This window comes from Drosophila teissieri, chromosome 3R (assembly GCF_016746235.2).
Source record: "Drosophila teissieri strain GT53w chromosome 3R, Prin_Dtei_1.1, whole genome shotgun sequence".
NCBI lineage: Eukaryota > Metazoa > Arthropoda > Insecta > Diptera > Drosophilidae > Drosophila > Drosophila teissieri.
In genome coordinates, this window is record NC_053032.1 from 26,058,726 (window position 1) to 26,078,752 (window position 20,027).

At 42.8% G+C, this 20,027-nt stretch overlaps 1 protein-coding gene across 4 annotated transcripts in view; it reads right to left on the reverse strand.

The window, feature by feature from the left end:
- LOC122622256 (sterile alpha motif domain-containing protein 5-like) overlaps positions 1–20,027 on the reverse strand; it is a 153,806-nt gene that overhangs the window by 132,814 nt on the left and 965 nt on the right. For all 4 annotated transcript variants that reach the window (XM_043800578.1, XM_043800577.1, XM_043800576.1 and 1 more), the window contains exons 2-3: positions 12,064–12,113; positions 4,671–4,726 (exon numbers count right to left, since the gene is read on the reverse strand). The gene's annotated coding sequence lies outside the window, so the exon portion shown is untranslated. The remainder of the gene's footprint in view (positions 1–4,670; positions 4,727–12,063; positions 12,114–20,027) is intronic.

The window sequence follows — 20,027 nt, forward strand, 5'->3', positions numbered from 1 at the left end:
AATGGGAAAAGAGCACCGAAAGTCGGAAAAGCAAATCTCCACCCAACCGTAGGTGACTCCACTCAAGTTAGCTGAACTAAACCGAACTGAAATGACTCACTACTGACAAGGCAGTTGGGGAGTTGGGGAGCTGGAGAGTTGGGGAATTGAGGAGCTGAGAAATCCGAAATCCGAAGGTTGGCTGCCTGGCATGCGTAGATAAATTGAGTTGAATGGAGCGCTACTGATTGGACTTACGATCCAGGAAGGCAGCAGTTGCCACTGCCACTGCCACCGCCGTTGTCTCTTTCGGATTTTCAATTATGGTTAATCATGCAAATGTTTGTCGCCTGTGAAAATGTTTTACATAATGCAAAGTGAAATGCTGCATGGCCATTCAAGCTATTCAAGCCATTCAGGTGAGTTTCAAGCTGAGCAGAGCATTATAGTCCAATGCATACATGAATAATTGTCTTTTTGTGTGTCCATCTTACAGCTGCTGCTTCGGCCGTATCCCTTGGATACATATGGCATATGAAGACCTGATGCTGATGCTGCTGGCGCTGCTGATGCTGCTGCTGGTGCTGATGCTGCTGCTGCTCAGGTAAGCCGAGCAATTTTTGCTGCCTGATTTCACAACTCCGACACCAGAGTGTCAGGTTGTGGCACATTCCCCTAGCCCAAGAGCCCACTATTCTACGTTCTGGCCTTTGCTTCGTTTTGGGATTAGAAAACAACCCCGAAACGTGTCACATTATGCCAGCAGATGGAGATAGGAGGCATGTCCTGTCCCTCCAGTCGCCAGTCTCCGATTTTGGTTTTGGGATTAAAGGAGAGAGTGTGCCGTCCATTGCCAAGGCATGTATCTTCATTGAGCCAATGCGAAATACCTGCTTAGGTAACTGCAGGCATCGAAAGTGCAGCAATCGAAGAGGATTTGCAGTGGGTGGAAGCGACACAAAGTAATTAGAAAGTGGTACGGAAAATTATCTTTCTCATTCGCCAGGAAACGAACAGGTTTCTATTCTTTGAGCGTTTTGAAATAGGTTGTGCCTTTGTTTTACTAGCATTTTGGAAATATGTACTTTAGGCAATGAGCAAATAGTGATTTATGTGGAGTTTATGTAAGGGAAAGGTACATTTTTAACTAATATCCGATTAAAAACCCCTTTTATCCCACATATATAGTTACAACTCAGGCACTTTGAATAGTTTTTCGCCACACAAGCGAGCCAATTCCGATTTCGTGTCCGCTCTAATGTATTAGAGGTAATTTATCAACTTTTAATCAAATGTATTTTCCATTCCTGCATGGCGATGCTCCCTTCTGGCCCGCCGCATATAATATATGTTCGTTGCTCATGCCATTACGTGGTGTTACGCAATCGCCACCCCAAAACTGGCTGGCAAAAACTACCCCCAACCCAACCCAATCCTGCAAACCTTACCCTATGTGGCTGGGCTGATCCTTTATAGTTTTTACATGCATTCCCATGCGTATTCCATGTGAGTGTGTGTGCCATTTGGTCATAAATTCAAAAAGCTGGCCCAGCTTAAATTTTGGTTTTTCAATTTTTGAATGCCAGACCTCTGACAACCCTCCATGGGTTCCATGGGTGCTCGGTGCTCCGCCATTACCCCGCCTCCAACCTTCGCCCTCGAAGGACCAGCATCTCGCATAGTTGTGCGTGCAACTGTGAAACGTGTTACAGGACCGGCCAATGTCCTGTATCCCCCCTGTATCCGCCCATCCCCTTGATCCATCCGAAAACCATGAGATTTCATTTAATTAAAGCATTTAGGCAGGGGTTTTTCGGTTTCCAGTCGACGCCATATGTGCGTTGAATATATTAAATATACAAATACAATCCTTTCCTAAAGGACATCCCATCGAGCACCTAAACAAATATGTTCTTGGGCGCACAAAACAAAACAAAACAACAAAAAAATTTAACGATTGCAGCTTAAGAAAGGTTAAACAAAGGTTAAGCTCGGGGTTCGAGAGCAAAGGTTTTTGGTTGGCCTTAAGCCTTACGGCCAGGCCAGGCCAGGCCAGCCCGCCCGAAAGCCAACTCATCAAAGTTATTTAGTTAAAATTAGTGCCTGTCGAGGATGTCTCCCCAATATGCCAAAGCAAACAAGACGACGACACAGCATCATCGAATGGCTCCAGGCCCTGGCAAAGGACACGAAAACGTTTTCAGATCGGGGATTTGCGGGGACAATGTCGTGCCGCTGACAAGTGCGATGACAACGTCAAAGGCTGCCTCACAGCCCGGCTGGCTGGGACTACTCCTTACCTCCTTCATCCTCCTCCACTCCTCGGATCCCCAATGCCAGGCTGCCTGCATGCCATGCCCGACTAGCTGCGAGGCACCTTTGGGAAAAAAGACGCTCATCTGGAAAATCAACTTCGACTTTCGGGCCACCCAGGCATCCAGCAAGGAGCTGAAGAAGCTGCTGCAACAGCAAAAGCAACAGCAGCGGCATCAACGAACCGCAAATCATAAAATAAACTCTTTAATTACGCCTCACGACTTGCCGGGGCAGACACGCAACAAGCCCAAGCCACAACCAAATGGAAAATTATGCAAAATGCAACAGCAGCAGCAGCAACAGAAATTGCAGCAGCAGCAGCAGCAACTTTGCCACAACAGCAGCAGCAGCAGTGGGAGCCACTTCCGAAAATCTGAAGAAAATTATAAAATCTTTGGCACGACAATGTTGACGACAACAAAACTGCAAATTACCAAATTATTAGCCAACAGCAAAAAACCAACTGCCAAACACTGAAGGGTAGAACTTTAAGGAAGCTAGACTTTTAGATGCACTTCGTTATAATTAAGCTGCACAACAAATACAAAAGTTAAATTTGTTACTTTAAAAGTTAATCAATCATCTGTTGGCAAGGGTATTCAAAGAAACCCACATGGGATCCTCCCAGCATCCATTTGGCTGCCGATGATGAGGCAGAGTGTTTTGGAAAATGCCAAGTAGGAAGTGAGAATACCAAAAATGCACTCCAACTCGCACACACTCAGCGTGGCATCCACAAAAAGAGTGAGCTTCGGGGCGGGGGGTCGGAGAAAATGAACAGAAGGGATAGCCGCCCCCCTGCTGTAAAGCGCTTTTAAACAACCTGTCCCCTGTCCCTACCCATAAACCGGTATCCAGGAAAACACCCTCCTGAGCTTGGCACCCACTCGATTATCACCGAAAAACGATTGACCTCACGAATTCGTAATTAATTTTCACAAAAGTTTTCCATTCGAAGACAAACTTCAAACAAAAGGCTGCAGCATCTCGTTGCTCTCTCTCTGTATGTGTGTGTGTGAGCGTGTTTGCCCCAATCTGAATCTGTGTGTGGATTGGTTCAGTTTGGGTTCAGTATTTGGGATTGCTTTTGTGGGGAAAACCCCTCCCACTTTTCTCCTGCGGCTGCCACAATGTTTAAACATTTGAGCGCACACATCTCTGTGGGGGGCAGGGTATATGCTGTTGCCCTGCTCATCTCTTCCCGCTCTCCTCTCCTCTCCTCCTCCACCTTCTTTTTTTTTGGATACCGATCCCCCTCAATCAGTTCCACCTCCACCTCTGGCACCTCTTTCACCTGGTCGCTAGTTGAGTGTGTGTGTGTGTGTGTCGCTTAAGTGCTGAAACAATGTTCCAAGTTGTAAGTGCAACAAGGGAACAGCGATCGAAGCCAAAAGCCCAAACTCCAAACGGCAAACTCCGAACTGAACTGAACTGAAACCAGGAGTGCACCAAAAATAAAGTGTGTAAAAATGAGCAACTTTTTCAAGTGAGAAGCAACTATGTGGCATGCAGCTAGTGTTGCACGCTCCCATCTCGGGCGACAACGTCGACAATGACTAGCAGATTTGGTCGGCAGTACAGGTGGAGAAAAGCAATAGTGCATTTAAAAAGAAATGTAACTGAAAATGAAATAAACTAGTAGTTGACATAACTTTGGTAGCTGGACCTTTAATAAATGGTGTAAAGAACTCGTTCGCACCTTCTATAAATGTGAATATATTAGCAACTTATAAGTGACAATATTTTTCAAGTGCAACGACAAGTTGGAACATTTTCCGCGCAAACTCGCCAAGATACAAAAATTTCACTCAGACTGAGACTCCACATTTTGTGGAGTCCCCCCCCCCCCACTCACGCCACCCCGCCCACGCTTTCCCCTCCCACTTTGCCCCATGAATGTGTGCACAATTTTCAAACTGGCAGCGTAAAGTGCACAAATTGCAATTGTAGCTGGGGCGCGGGAATCAGGACAAGACAGAGACTGAGCGACAAAGGGGGCGTGGGACAAGGGGCGGGGCAAATCGAGTGGGTGAGGGGAGGGATAGGGGGATAGGGGATTGGGGGCTCCAGGCAAGGATAGTGGGGAGACAAGTGAAGTGTGTGGAGGCGTCGTCGATTGTAGGCTCATGCCAGACATGGTGGGCTCTTCAGCAGAAGGCAACTGCAGCGGCTGAAATAGGTACTCTCGCCAAGTACAGTGAACACTTGACGTCGAGGCCACAAGACATTAATTACAGCGCTTAAGAAAAGAACCAACAAAATGGTAAATTGAATTACAAAAAAACGCGAGCAAGCAGATGTTAACCTTATTACCCAAGAGGAATTCATTAAAGCAGCCTACAGAATCAGCATTGAAATTAAATTTACAAACTTACCTCTAATGTCCCAAGTGACAGGTTCTCTTGTGCGTCAGTGTCTGTTTTGAATTCAACTGAAATAAACAGAAATGTGTGTAATGTTAGAGTATTTCTTTACATTTAATCCTTAGCTTAGACATAATTTTGTAATATAGTAACCACATTAAGAGTAATGTGATATATTTTTAAAAACGTTTCCTAGAGTATCATAAGTTCCCCTTCATTTGGACCATACTTTTTCCTCCTGTTTGAGTTTGTTTTCGTGCTGACCAAATGCAAAGTGCAAGTCCAAGGCAGCCTGACCATGTACATTGACACTTTGATATGATTGCCAGAGGAGTAGAGAGTGGAGTTACGTGAAAGGAGTGGAGAATCGGGTGGTGTAGGCTAAAAGTAGGGCTGGAGGTGGAGGTGGCGGTGGCAAGCGGAGAACTTGGCAGACTGTCGGACCAGAGGAATCTTGTGGTTAGTTTGGCCAGCAAAAGTTTCATTTCGGGCCATCTTCCTGGCAACACAGTTTACAACTTCTGGTCAGTTCGTCGTGTTCAAGCATGAAATGACGTTGCACAAAAATCGCTCGACAAGGTGAGCACCGCTTTAAGGGGCAAAAACTTTAAGTGGAGCAAAGAGTAAAATACGCAAAAATGACAAAGTTGATGAGGTGTGTGTTCTTTCTGGGCGTTGGAAAATTAATTTTCGGCTGGGATGACATTCTCAACTCATTGTCAGCTGCCCCCTTTTGTCCCTGTATTGCCAGGATGCGCTCTTGTCCGCTCACTTGACTGCCTTTGTTGTGTGACTTGTAACTTTAGTTGTTGTCTGGGGGCACTCACAATTTCGCTCTAAAGTTTAATTTCAACGCTTGACTTGGAAAGTTTTTTTGCCAGCCCAGTCAGCCAGACAAAGTGACGGGATACAGGCAGCCAAAAAAGCATAAAGTTATAAGTAGTTGGAAACCAAAAAGGTTATTCCACATTTTTGAAAGGCTTTGTAAAAATTATCTGTAATATCCGTTTTGATAATTCTTTGGGAACATTATTATATAGAAAAGTACAATGAAAACATTGCAGTTAATAATTAATTTCTAAGAAATATTTTTCGCCGTGCAGAGTCAGAGTTTGAGGCTTCAGCTAAAGTCGAGCGCGAACGCGAACTCTAGCTTGAAAACTCCTTCTGGCCAAGTCGACACAAATTGCTGCAAAGTTTTTTGGCATTCAAGTGTTTTAATGTCTCACGAGTTGTTACAGAGTCGCAGAGCAGACTCCTTTCCTCCATTCCGCACTCCACACATGAATTAATCAAAGAGCAGCTGTAGTTTGTGTGGCATTAAGTATCCGACTGGGATGGATGGGTTGAGGGGCACAGGTGGGTTAAGACCGCAAGGCGGTGGCGCCGCTAGACAAATTCAACTTAATCAATTTAAAGTGCTCACCGCAAAGTCAACAGTTCAAACTAACCGCAAGGCAGGAGGCGGGGTGCCCAATAGGTTTGAAAAGCAAGGCAAACACCCCCGATCTCCTGCCCATCCGCTCTTTTGGCCCAGTGTTATTAGGCAAATTGTCGCAACACACACACACACACACACACACAAACACACATACATACACTGCCATTCTCACAGCAGGTTGCCGTTGACCAACAAGTGACCAAGGTTCAGTGTTTTACCCCCCATTGTCCTGTGTCCGAGTATCCCTTACACTTTTTTTTCCTGCTCCTTTCCTTTCCTTTCCTGGCGTTCCTTGCCCTTTGTTTGCCAACGTGTATTTGTGTTTACTCTGCTGTCAACATTGGAAAATTATGAAAATTAATATGAAAATTGTTGCTATTTACGGCTAGTTTACCCACGAAGTGTGTGCGTGCCGTGGCTGCCTCTTCTTGGGTTTCAAGTGCGGCAATTGTTGGTTTTAGATTTAATTACTTGAGTCAACTTGAGCCCTAATTTGATTGAGTATTATGTGACATTGAGCCCTCTCTGCGAGTGGTTTCAATTAACCCAGGCTCACACGCATGGGAAGGGGTTTGCTTTTTGTTTTGCTAGCCAAAACAATGAAAGTCCTAAAGTAGCCTGCGGATGCGAATCGATTGAGAACCCTACTAAGAGGTTGGGAAAAAAAGAACGCACACACTCGACATTTGCATCTTTGACAGCTCTATTGTGGATCCTGCTGCATTTGCATCCTGCCACGCACATACTAAAAAAAAGGCAATAAAAAACCAAGGGGGAACTGCATTGATTGCTCTGCAGGATAAAGGACTAACGCACGACCCCTTGAAGGCAGTCAAATATGTAAATGGCTCGTAAGTGCGGAAAACCTTTGATAAAACTCAACAGCCACAAGCAAACCTTTGATTAAATACTGAGTAACTAAATGGCACAGGCTTAGACATTATCCAAATGTATTCAGTTAATCTTGCTATTGCGCTCAAGGTATTTTACGCTAAGTAAACAAAGCATATCCAACTTGCATTGGAATTTTCTAGCAAATTATTGTACAATTTTAGCAACTATAACAAAGCGAAGAAAATCCCAATAAATCCCTTGACAACATTTCATAGCAATAAAGTCACAAATCCCATCTCAAAAATTGTACAACATGAATTGGCAGTGGAGCTCAATAAATTCGTTATATTTTCAAAGCCACTTAGGATTAATTTTTATTGTTCACCCCGAAACTAATGCCATGTCAATTGTCAACGCTGGCGCCCAAGACACTTAAATGCAGATTATGCATGTCAAATGGAAGCCCACACTTCAAAATCAATTAGCAGAAGCCTTCTCTGAAAAATCGAGGAAAAAGCGAGGAAAAAGCGAGGAGCAAACATGTGGGCCACAAACTGAACTGAAGAGTTGCCATTAAATGGCCGATTATAATGACAATTGACGGCTGCAATAAAACCGAAATGGCCTCGTCAAATGCTCAACCAGCTGGTCTAAAAGGCCGGGCTTAGATTAGATGAGCTTCAGTTACCGCTGAAAATGCCCCCGCACCCCGCCGTCATCCCACCATCGTATTTACTGTCATAATTTATATGCATTTATGAGACGCGCTTGGACAGAGACGGCGGTTTTTATGGCAATTTTATTTCCTGTAGGCAAATAAAGCAGCTCGCCATGTGAGAGGCATTCGAAACTTCAACTTCATTATCGCGTTATCGCTACCCCCGCCGAACTGAAATGCCCCTGGCTGCATTATCGTGATTGCTGTAGTAAATGTTTTTTATTTATTGTTATTTACAAATGCATTAAACACAATGTTTAATTGCATCATAAAAAAAGCGACGGTCTGTCTGGTTCAATATAAAAACCCTATGACCCTCCTCTCTCTATATCTATTGCCCACTCCCAGTTTCGATGGCAATTGAACCTTATTGTTAACAGTGATTGCCCGCTAAGTGAGAGAAATCGCTAATAGATTTTTATTGAATAAATTAGAAAAACCATTAATGTGATCTTTAAAGTATGTTGGGTATGCACAAAAAGCGTTGTTAATTTATTTAGCTTATTTTAATCTTTTAACCTATGTCGCCGACCCTTGACAAATTTTCTAGCTAAATCCACTTATGCGTGTGCCCACTGTATCTGGGTTCTAGGTACTCCGATTGTGTGTGCTCGTTGTCTGTTTGTATTTGTCCCTGCAGTTGTTTGCATAGTGCAATGCTTATCGCAAATGCTTTTCCTATATGCGTGTGATATTTTTATGAGTTCTTTCGACCCCGTTGTTTCCCCTGCATTTTCCTCATCTATGTTTTCCCTGTTCGATTTCGGTTGCCTAGTTGCTATGCTCCTGCTGTTGCTGTTGCTGCTGTTGTAGCTGTGTGTTTGCTGTTCACAGTTTTCCGTTTCTATTTACACAATTGACCCTTTCACACCCGAAAACTCATTGAACTTCATCAGCAACATCTACGGCAGCAACAGCAACAACTTGAGATATTGCTCACGTACAAGAGCCCCCCGCCCTGAAAAAAAAAAACGAAGGAAAAAAAAATGGAAACCGATGGCAGTTGGAGTTCAAGTCTTGGGCTCAACTGTAAATAGTCATAAATGTTTTGTTTATGTTTACAATTTAGCTGCCGCTGCCGCTGCTGCTCCTGCCGATGTTGCATTTGCTTTTGATATTGCTCTCGCTGCAGTCGCTGCTGCGGTTGCTGCTGCGCTGTTGCTGCAGCAGCGTGTTCCTGCCGCAGTTCGTGACTCCTCTAATGTTGTTGACGTGGTTGTTGCAACATGCTTCCCCATTCCCCATTGCCCATTGCTCTCTAGCCGCACGGCCTAAAGATTTCTGAATTGGTAATGGAGCATGTGCAGTTCAGTGAGGTGAGCTGCATTTTATTGCTATCTAAATCGCTGACTCTTAGCCATGTATGTGAAGCCAACAGGCAACAACGTGGTCCGCTGTCGCCGGATTTTTATTTGCTTTTAATTTGACTTGAAAACGGGGCTTAAATGTCAAGAGTTGTTTTGGCCTGTAATCCACATAAGCACACACATCGCTGTGGAGCGCGATCGGTGCTTTTGTTATTAATGTATTCAATTAAGTAACGGACCGACAATTAAACTCATTATGCATATGGTGGGCAAAATGCAATGCAAATAGCCCAAAGCCCCACTAAACACCATTATTATAGCCAGCGAAAATGACTGTCGACCAAACCAACCAAACAAAACAAAAACTCCAATCGAGCCACATTAAAAGCATCATTAAATAAATTATAGACCATCCCCGCAGCAATAATGACATAAAAACGAAAAACCCAATAAATCTAACATGAAATTCGTAATGTAAACAAAGCTTTATCCATTTGTTGTTTTAGTTGTTTTTTATTTAGTGCTTAAATGCTTGTAAATATTGAAAAAAGAGGATAGCAGTTAAGCCTAATGAAAGTCATAAATAATAAACAATTTTAGAGGTTAAACTAATGAAGCCCAGAGCTAAATGGCAAGTGTTGCTGAAGTGTGGGAACCAATAATATTTTTTTGCTTTGCATGCAAAAGTTAATATTGACCTATCCAAAAATGTACTAATCTTTAAATATTTTAGTTAGTTTTCCCTCTGCCCGCTTTTCATTTAATTATCAATTAGCTGTACCACATCCTCTCGCATTTCGGTACAAGCTTATAAATATTTTAATTAATTTGCATTGTCATGCATTTTTCGGCCAATTCTTTCGCCAGGTGTCAGTCAGCCCGTCAGTCAGCCAGTCAGTCAGTCACTCAGGCAGAATTCAGTGGTATAATTTATGCAAACTATTCGCGTTTCAAATGCCTGGAAATGCGTGGAAGAAGCGTGCATTTATTTATAATTTATATGGCAATTAAAAACTAATATTGTCGACTCCCACGCTCTGTGCAATTCAATTGCAAATTTATGCAAATTTTTAATTTCAGCCCGATGAGCGGGCGGCTTTGACAAATGTTTTGTAGTTTACGGATTTCGGCTTTTTTATTGCATTTTCGATGACAACTCGATGGGAATAAATTAAATAATTAAGTTAATTCAACATACGGCCAGCAATGTGATTTTAATTATTTAATTTCAAACTCGGCATAACTTATGCTTAATTTCTATTTCTATTTCTGTTTAATTTCGAATCGAATTCGAGTTGCTCTGCTCACGTCGCCTGAATCATCAGCATCGATGATTAATGATTTTTAAAATGCCGCTCATGATTTAGATAAAGCAAACTGAACAATTTAGTCCGCTTTGTTGTCTCTTCTTTGTTTCTATTTCGGTTTGCATAATTAATGTCGTGCGCATTTGTTACAAGTTTTTGGTTATTTGTCTTGCTCCCAGATTAATTTGCCCCACCATCGTGTTCAGTCCGTCCGATTGGCTGGAACCGAGTCGAAAGGGGCTTAAAGTCTCCTTCAGTCTGTCGGTGGGCTTAGCAACTTCTTGACTGCCAATAGATGAAGTTTGAGCAGCGATAATGACATTAAGCTCGCTTGGGATTATCGAGAAACTGTATTAAAGACATTCTTTAACAAAACGCTTGAACATATTGGATTGCTGATGGAAAGTACTTTAGTAACTTTAAATTTTCTGAGTGTATGTTTCTGTTTCATTGATTGAAAGGTGTGAAAACGAACTCATTCAACTGAAACAGTCATATAAAATACGTTGCCCTTCCGTGAAGGCTGTGTCATAAATGGTCTCTTATATGGAGCCGCGTGGGTGCGACTTCTATGGTCATATACGCGGAGTGTGAAGCTACTCCGGGTTCCTAATTAATATAAACAGTTTGTGAACTAACACCAAAAACACACACCGCTAGAAGCACCCCTTTGGTGTTTGGCATTTCCTGTAATTTGTCCGGCGCGCGGAAATTGCCGGCTTGGGTTATTTTTCTTCTTTTCGGGCCTTGTTGCATATTAATTTAAATATAATTATGATAATTTTTATTGTCAAGTCCGCTCAGCTGAGTAGTGAAGCCTCTTTGCCACATGCTTCGCCTTGACTTACCCGAATGCCCTCGGCAAACAACCAACCCTTTTTCTACCATCAAAAAGGATTAGTTATTGAGTTATTTTCACAACTAAAGTAACGACAGGCAGCCGGGCTCTGAAGGCGAACGAACCGAAAAAAAACTCCAAGCCAACCAACCAACCAACCTACCAACTGACGCGGTTCAACAACATCTTGTGACTGACATTTGTGCGTCAAATTAAGTGAACTCTTTTCTTTTTAGTTATTTTTGTGTTTTTTTTTAGAGGAGGATCTGCAGCCGGAGGAGGAAGAACTGGAGGAGGAGCACATGGTCAAGTCGAGCTTCCTGCCAGCCAGTCTCGATCACTGAGTGACTGTGACTGTTGTTGTCTTCGGCCTGTCCCCTGCATTGCGTAAACTATAATTAATAAGAAAACATGTTATGGTTATGGCTGCCGCTGCCACAGCCACAGCCACTGCCACTGACGCTGCTGCTGCTGCTGCTTCGTTTTTCTTGTGTGTGCCCCAACTGAAAATTGTTTCTTGTGCCCCGAGCCCGAGGCATGAGGCCACAATTCACCCAGACCAGACACAGGGCATGAAAGCGGTGGTTCTGGTTCTGGTTCTCCGGCTTCTTCATCGGTTTGGTTTGGTTGGCTTGAGATACCCAGACGGCTGCAGATCGAGAACGCAGCGTTTTCGGGCTGCACAACATATGTTATGCATTTTTTAGTTGTCTTCGGCATTCAAAAAATTATGTAGCATTTAATTAGCGCATAATTGCGGCAGCAGAGGCAACTTTCGGGGCACAGGCCTCATCAATTTCAATCCGATCGGCGTGTTGAAAAATCTTCATCTGAGTAATCCGCTCGACAACCAATTTTTTCAAGGCAAAATATGCACTAAACACTAAGTAAACGACGCTTTGGATACATCTTATATGATAAGCCTAAAACTGAATCTAAATAATTATGTTTGATACTTACAATTTGTCAAATAGTAAAATTTAGTTCATCAATATTTGGGGTTTCGAAAACTAGAAGAGAAAGAATTTACACAATTAGAAATAATACCTTCTGCTTAAAACTCCAAATCATTTGCAATAAATTCGTAATTTAGAAACTTTTGAAAAGGGGGTTTACAGCAACAAAAAATGAATATAATAACAATCCGAAGCCCTTTGCGAAATCCGCTTGATACTTAAAAAGCACACCCCTGCCGAACCGCCAAAAAATACAGCAAAATTATAAAAAAAAAAGAGGACTGTCGCTTGTCAAAATGTCTGGAACTCAGTGAATTCAACTCATTCTGCTGCCGCCTTCTATGGACGCGTCATTGTCTAAGGATGCAATTGCCGAGGACGACGACGACGACGACGCACAAGTTCAAAAGCAGTCAACAGTTCCTGTTCGCAGGGCCTGTTTGAAACTCCGACGTCGTCGTCCTGTGCCGCTGCCACTGCCACATCGTCATCATTACATCATCATCGTGCTTATCCTTGGCGAATTTCATGCCTTGTCGTTTCGTTGCAGTAGTTCCTTGTGGCTTGGCAAATACTCAACAAACCATGAAAGTAAATAAATGTTTTGCAACGTTGCAGAAATAAAATGCAATTTAAGTCACACAAAAATGGCTAACAACGGCACGGAGAAAAAAACCGGTTAACCCTTTTGGGTGTTAATAAATATCCATGCTTCTAAATTATAATCATAATGGAATACGTGTTGAAATAGAATTAAATTTTAATTCACAAGTATTAGAAATACTGTATTCTGAGCCAAGTTCCTTGAATTACAACAACTATCTGACATTTTCATGACCAATATTATTTTTCTCCGTGCTGCAATGGGAACGTATCTGGAACGTTGCAGTTCGCCGAGGAGCCTGGAAAACTCCAGCAGGTCCTGGCTGCATTCGTGGTTCGTCCTCTTCCATTTTGATTTGTTTATTTCGTTTCGTTCGGCTTTTATTTTGTATTATTCCTGCTGCTACTGCTGTTGCTGCTGCTGCTCCTTTTGCCGTGGCAGTTAAAGTAAGCGCCAAAAGCGTTCCGGGGGCTTCGAACTTTTGCATTTTATTTGTGTTTTTCTTTTATTTCATTTCGAGTTTTCTTTTTTTTTTTGTGTTGGTGTTTTGTGAGTTTTGTTTTTACTCGTTTTGGCACAAAGAAAAGTGAAATGTTTTTGGGCGGTTGGGTCTCGCTTTGGATTTTAGAAGTTCACGGGTGAGAGTCGGCAGCATCGTTGCAATTGCATTTCCACAGACATTTAATAGCAAAACAAAAAAAATTTCTGAAAAAAAGTGGAAAACGCTTTAAAATAATTACATGCGAGAATCTCCCCCCCACGGAACAAACAATGCGAGGAGTAATCGCACAAAAGTCGAAAATGAATCACCAACTGGCATCATTCACTGTCGAAAAAAAGAGGATTTGGGTAAGAGATCACAAAAAATAACAGAGCGCCGAAACGAATTAATGGATCAGCGATCTTATCAAGCGAGTGGAGCGCGACCAATTGAGCAGAGTGCAGCACAAGGTCTTTGGACTAAGCCTCTTACGGTGGGCACTCGATAACAGGTACCTGGCTTTAAGCAGGTACTAGAATTTCTAGGGATGGTAATTAATTTGAAACTCACGTTTGAGACCAAGTTAAACTATGAGAATGCTTTAGAGACACGACTAGATCAGGCTATTCAAGTAGTTTTAACCTTTTAACATCTAGTTATAAAAAACAATGATAGATATTATAATTATTTGACACATTTTAAGCACATCTACGCAAATTCCAATCATATCTAGTGATGAAGTGCCATCAAAATCACGGACAATAACAAAACCCCGCAGAAACTGATGCATTTGTGCACTACATGACTATTTCCCTCTTCAATCAGCCGTATCCATTACACATCCGCCCCAAGCTGTGAATGATTTAAGTGATTCGGTGCGCCTATTGTATTATTTTCACCCCTCCCCCTTTCGCCCTCACCACGTCACTGAAATGCAGAAGAACTGCAATAAAACAAAATAAAAAAGAAAACAAAACAAAAAAACAAGAACCAAAACAAAAACTGATGAAAAAACAACAGAAAAACATGAAGAAAAAGTGCAGCGGCAAATGCCAGACGAAACGGAACAATAATTAAAGCAATGGCAAAAACAACAACTACACCAACAACAACAACTCGGTACACAAAATAAACAAAAACATCAACAGCAGCAGGAACAGCAACAACAACAACAACAGGAAGAGCAACAAGAGCAGCGGAGGAAGTAGGAAAAATGCAGCAAAGCTCTCTTTTTGAATGAGATGATGCGGGTTCCATCCTTATATACACAGGATATATGGCATGGAATGGGTTCAGGGATTCCTAAAGGGTTGCAAGATGCAGCCCAAGGTCTATCCTCCATAAAACGATGTCGTCGTCATCATCGTCCTTGTATCTCATGCATACACAAGGTATATTGGCTTTCTAGATGTCTAAACGTTAACAGGTGTTTTATGATTTAATACAGATAGTTTCATCTTCGGTATTTTTGCTCAAGATTTACAATCAGAAGCAAAACTAATACATCAGTTGTTTTAAACCTTACTATTTCTTCTACAAGATACAATGATATCTTTCAGATATTCAAGTAATACCATGGGTATCTGCAAGTCGGACACATCTGCCATATCTTGCATTCGTGATTTTGTTTGCTGCTTGTTGTTTGGTTGTCATTGATGCCCCCGCCGCTGTTGATTTCTTGTTGTTTTTCTGTGATGAGCCTGCAGAGCAGCGCCAAGGCAAAAATCAGTGCAAAAGGCGACGTCGCTGGGTGTCGTTTGCAGACAACTTGAAAAACATGAAAACGCGAAGCGCTCCTCCGTCCCATGCCCCTCGCACTTTCCCATCCTTCTATTGACAGTCACGTCAGTTAAGCTGCTGGGAACACACACGCAGCCACAGTGACGGCCAAGATAATAGCACCACACATAACGATAAGAAAACTGAGGAATTTAAATTTATAAAAAGTTCGCTTAAGGCCCTAAAGTCACACAACTGCAGTGCAGACAAATGTAGTTGAACGGTAGTAATGACTGGAAGTTTGCCTAACTGCATCTTTAGTGCTATTATCTTGGCCGCGTCTGCAAATATGATGGGTCTCGGGCAGGGGAAGACACCCAGAGATTTCCCAGACAAGCAGGTGGCAAAGGCTTCAGGCCAGCCGAGAATCATGAGGCCAACATCATGAGCCAACTCCGGTAATTGCTGTCCGGGCCAAATGCAAATGCTGTTGCCGTTGCTGCTGCTGTTGTTGCTGCTGTTGTTGCTGCTGTTGCCGCTGTTGCTGCTGCTGCTGCTTGCGTGTCTAGATGCTCGATTGTAGATTCTCGTCTTGGATGCTGCACTGCTGCAGCAGCATATCACATAGTTGCCCCTCATCCCTGCTGGCCTCGAATTATGTTGTTCTTCACGGGAATTGGTTTGGCCTCCTGACAGCCCACCTCCACCCTCTGCACCTCTGTCCGCCCTGAAAGACCCCACTCTTCAGGCAGTCTGTGGATGCAATATGATTTCAATTAGTACCATTCGTTAGTGAGTGAGTGTGGCACTCGGAACTGATTATTGCATTTATAAATTGCTGTTTGGTTGGAAACTTCAAGAGAACTGTGTTTCGGAGGATGTAGTGCAGCGAGAATCATGCTTGCCTTTATTACTAGTTTGGTAATTATTCAAAATGTTTGTCTTAACTAAAAGCCATTGTAGACTTAGTGTTCCTCTTATATCTTCAACACACTGTGCTTAAATGTAATCAATCAAACTTTTGAAGTAGGAAGCATTCTGGGCATAAACTCATCCAATAAAACCAAAATTTTTATAGATCTCAAACAAACATTACATCGAAACCTATTCTTTCTTCGTTTTTTTTATGTTACCTTCCCGCAGCGGAAGGCGAATTATTGCTTTAAACAAATTTATTTATAACCCAAATTAAATAACTCAGAGCAATGGACTTGACTCCGGTTGCCACTAAATTCGCTAGTCGAATGCAATTTGCAGATTTACTAACCCCCAGGAGCAGAATGAGCGGGAGCCACAGATGGAGCCGCAGATGGAGATGGCGATGGCGATGGCGATGGCTATGAAGTCCGAGGAGCCGGACTTGCTGCAGTTGGAGAAAATTGCAATTGCAATTACCAAGGCGGAGAAAGAGTGAGAGAGAGAGAGAGAGCGAAGGCGGGGAGTGAGAAGGAAGGAGCAGCGCCATGCCACGGGTAAAACAACTAAACAACGCCGAGCGACGACAGTTTGACTTGCAATTTTAGCTGCACCAGCAGACCCCAGCAGCGAAATCAGCGAAACCGTGGTCGCCGCATCATCCCCATCATCATCCGCACCGTCAACATCATCATCGTCGTCGTCATCAAAGGAATCATCATTAGCAGCATCATCATTAACCAGTAAGTGAGGCACGGTGTAGCGTACTTACGACTATGCAATACCTGGTTCTTTTTCTTTGTCTCAAAAACTATTTAAGCACAAAACTTTAAAGTAATGTTTATAGTATATCACATAAAAAACTGTCACTCTTCTTTAAAAGCTGTTAATAATATTCGTCAGTTTCTGTTTAAAGATAAAAAAGAACTATTTTTTTGCGCTTAAAGCTTGAAGCAAGCAAACAAAAGTGGTTCCTTTTGACCATTACATTTTGATGGTCAAACGCAGTATACCCCCATAATCCACGAGGATCTCGGGTACGAAAACCGCGCGCGCTTCGACCATATCCATTACAGCCAGAATAACAGGAGGCTCAGGAGCAGGAGCAGGCGGATTGCGACTGGGATTGGGAATGGCAGTGGGATTGGGAGTGGGAATGGCAACGGGAATGAGGCAATGTGGAGCAGGACAGGGCACTGAGGGCCGAGGACAGCGAGTAGTTGTTGGCCTGCGGCTGCCCGTCCTGGCCAAGTTTGCGAGAAAATCGATTTTAGCGCTGCCTGCGCTCGCACGGGCGGCCTTTTGGATGCGAGTGTCCAGGTTTCAGGTCCAGATCCAGATCCAGCTCCACTGCGAGTGCGATTTCGAGTACGAGGCCCAGTCACAGTGCCATTCGTATTCCCCAGTCTACAGTCCACAGTCTACAGTCCACCAGTCGGCAGTCCCACTCCCATTTCCATTCCCAGTAGGGGAGTTGCACTCCTGTTTGTCCACAGCAAGAAATTCCAAGGGTAATATACCTTTAAAAAGTTCGCTCTATAACTTTAAGAACTCGAAGGTACGGAATCATTTTAAGCTATAAATGGCAAACTACTTATTTAGTTGAGAAATTTATATAGAAATGGGTCAATTTGTACATTTCATTTTCATCCCACATTTTAAACAATCAACTATAAAAAGTATAGCATTTTTAAAGAGAATATTTTAATCTTCACAAACTTTTCCGCGTCTGATTTATTGTGTCCCCAAGTCTTGTTTTACAACTCTAATATTAAGATATACTTTTATGTTTATCAGTACCATAAATCCCACTTTATATCTGTGATTATCTTTATGGGGATACATCTTTTTTGTTTGGCTCAGTGTCCGTCTGTTTGTTTGTTTGTCGCTTTTAATGCTGAGCGGAGTTGGCGAAGGCGACTCTTGACTGATTTTTATGCTTTTGGCCCAATTGCCCCGCAGTAGCCGCTCCGTTCGGAAAGCGTACTCCGATGGGCACTGGGCAATGGGCAATGGGCAATGGGCATCGACCGGTTCTCGGTTTTCTGTGCTCGGTCCTCGGCAGGGATTACACCTTCCTGCCCCCCTCAATGCCACCCATTAGCGGCCCTTTGTTTGACTTGCAGTTGCAATATAAGGTCATTCCTCTGCTCTTGTTCTTGCCGGTGTTTTTGTTGCAGTTGCACGCTTTTCGTTTCGTTTGATGGCTGCGCACGCGGCCTTTTGTTAGTTTTCCCCATCCAATTTCATTTTTTTCTTTTCCATTATTATTATGCTTTTTTCGTATACTCTTAAAGCGAACAACATCAGCAAAATCGCAGTCTAATCACTTCATTAGCCCGAGTCCCGAGTCTCCCACCGCTTTTGGCCATGTTAACACGTTGTTCGCCTGCAAGTTGCACGAACTTGCTGGCAAAGTGCGAAAAAAAACGTGGACTTTAATTGAAAAGTGTGGGAAGTGTAAATGCCTATGCGACTTTTGCTTTATTTGGTTGGATTTACGTAGTCTCCTGAATTTAATGTGAAACATTTAAAATTTAATGCAAAACTATGAAAACTTCCATGAATTTTCTACCAATTTTGCATTCATAATTGTATACATTTCAAGCGAATTTGAAATGACTCTTAATAATAGTGCAAAATCATCGAGACAACTATGCTTTTATGTAAATTTTGTTTTGACCAATTACTCGCCGTATAATTGCACACTTTGTAGATGTGCAATTATGTGTTGTTTGCCCACAACTAAATGCCTAATGGAGTCCATTAAAGTGTTCAACGAAGAACGAATAAAGGCTTTTACACTATCAAAACCAGATAACCAGACAGAAAATCTAATTTGCTAACCCGCACTGTATTTGCCTAAACTTTTCTCACAATTGTAAGGTGGAATAGCATCAGCTGTGAAGAGTGTTCCTCTCGCTTATCGCATAATTGGTAGCAATGTTGGCTGCCACTTTTTGCTGCAGCTTCTGTGGCAGCAGCAACCATGGAAGCAGGCGATTCTTTCTGGGCTCTGGCTCTCCCCACCTCCCCACCGCGCCACCGTATCCGTCGCATTCCGGAGATGCCGGCAAAACACTTGTCAGCGACTTAAATGGCGCGCAGCTGTGCGGCATTAGCTGGAAAGGCTGGGGAGCTGAGAAGGCTGGGCAGCCAAGATCTGGGAGTTGAGGTGGCCAGCGAGACCAGCGAGACCAGGGAGACCAGTGGACACACCTCTTAAGGAGGTGTTGCGACCGCTGCTCCAGGAAGTGGGCATCTGGAGGGAGGCATCTGGAGGGAGCACGGCCGCAAGTCCAGTGGCGACATTTGATGTGATTATTGAGTTATGCCCACGGGGGCAGGTGCCAGGCATATTTCGCTTAATTTTCTGATGAAGTTATTCACCGAGATATGGAACGCAGCGAAAATGTACACGTATTATAAGCACAGATAAGCGGCCACAAACAAGAAGGCAAAAAAAAGGGAGACAAGGCAAAAGAAGGTGTGATTGTGCGATTTAAAAAGACAATCATTTCGGCGTCTAAAGTCGGCAGTTTAAGGTTTTATTTTGACACTGGCAAGACAGGTGTTTAAAAAACATTTCAATCGAGTGTCTGCAGATAAGAGTCAACATTTGGAATCAATGTTCTGTTAATTGACGTTTAATTATGGCTCGAGACAGCAATTAATTATGTACATACATACATAGGTTTGATAAGTACTTTAAATAAATCATTGTGTCGAAATTTCTAAATGTCTTTGAACTTTCAAATGTCTTTTAGATTATTGTAATTCTGCATCATTTGCAATAAAACAATGTTTATAAAAGTGGTTTCTTATTTTGCAGAAGATCTTCCAATAGGCACTTTTTCATAGATATGTATGAATTTATAAGTTCTACTATCTCAAGAAGGAAGTTTTCAAGACTTTTCGGAAGTGTTTATACAATTTAAGCCAAAGGAGTGAAAATGGACAATTGTATAACAAAATGCAGAGTGCGAAGGAAGTGTTGCAAAAATAATTAACATTTGTCAGGAAATCTGTGGGCAGCAACAACAAAAAGCCGGCCAGGAGTCAGAATTAGAGGGAAATCAGAGGGAGAGAAAGAAGAAACGAAACGAAAACAGCAGGAACTACTAAATCAGCGACGACAACAACAACAACCCCGGAGGATGAGGATAGAGTGGAAATGGGAAGGGAATAAAAACATAAAAAAAAGCGGCACAGATTGCCGAGAACAACAAAACTAAACACGGGCGAGCAC